Raw genomic sequence first — 1,292 nt, 5'->3', positions numbered from 1 at the left:
TCTCTGAAAGAGGGCACAACAGGGATCATCACTGATTAGAAGTGCTGCATGGAGGTCAAAAGAGGTAACAGACCTGTTGGGTTTATAATGATCACAGCTTCATCCTTGACCATTTTCCTAGTTAAGAGGAATACTGATAAATTACAGCCATGCAAGACTAATTCATTGTGATGATAAAAATGGTGGTGGTAGTGGTGGTTAGGTGCTGTAGGTTCCAACTTATGGCTCCCCTGTATAGAGTTTCCAGGGCTGTCAATCTTTACTGGAGATGACTGCCTCATCATTCTCCCACCAAACAGCTGGTAGTTTTAAAGTGCTGATCTTGAGGTTAGTAGTCTGACTCATAACCACTACGCTACCAGAGCTTCTTGATGATAACAATTTTTGTTGTTTTTGTTAAGTGCCATCAAGTTGGTCCCGACCCATAGTGACCCTGTATAGGGTTTCCAAGGAGCAGCTGGTCAGCTTGAACCACCGACCTTGCAGTTCAAACGACTTTGCAGGCTGACACATTAGTCCACAGAGCCAAACCAGGACTCCACACAATAGAAGCTCGCAGTTACCAATCTCATTATGTAGGGCATATTTACTACTCCCACTGGAAAGGTGCTGTATCTTCAAATAAGAGATCACACAGGGAGTAAATTGGTAGAACCAAAATCATATTCTAGGTAGAATTCTAGACACTTTTATTTAGCAAATATACCTCTCTTTCACTCATTCTAATTGACAAGCTATTAACAAGCACACATTTTGTTAATTAACTTTATACTGTAGGTAACAAATCCAAAAGAATTGCCATAAAAGGAATGCAGTGATAATAATAATAATACTGAAAATAATGCTGATTATCCATTACAGAGCCTCTGGTTCATAGAGATTTCTAAAACTCATAAAAAGGCAATCATTTTTGTTAAGCGCAGTCGAGTGGATTCCAACCCATAGCGACCCTGTATAGGGCTTCCAAGGAAGAGCTGGTGAGCTTTCACCGCCAACCTTGTGGTTCTTTGCAGTCCAGCGCATTGATCCACATGGCCCCATGAGGACTCCATAAAAAGGCAGTATCAATGATCAAATATTTTTAAATAATAGTAATAATAATAATAAGGCACCTGGAGTTCCCTGTCACTTCAATAGGATATGTGAGACAACATTTAAGACTCAAATTATGAGATTAGGTGACTTAATTACTAGAATAAATGTTGCAGAGTAAGTGATACATGGGGATTAACAGAGAAAACTTATTTGAGTGTCTATATACTCGTGGAAGCAGCAGACAAGAGAGCAGACGA

Source organism: Chrysochloris asiatica, unplaced genomic scaffold (assembly GCF_000296735.1).
Source record: "Chrysochloris asiatica unplaced genomic scaffold, ChrAsi1.0 scaffold00529, whole genome shotgun sequence".
In the NCBI taxonomy this organism is placed as follows: domain Eukaryota; kingdom Metazoa; phylum Chordata; class Mammalia; order Afrosoricida; family Chrysochloridae; genus Chrysochloris; species Chrysochloris asiatica.
The sequence above is the reverse complement of the archived record's forward strand: the minus strand, read 5'-3'. Positions refer to the sequence as shown.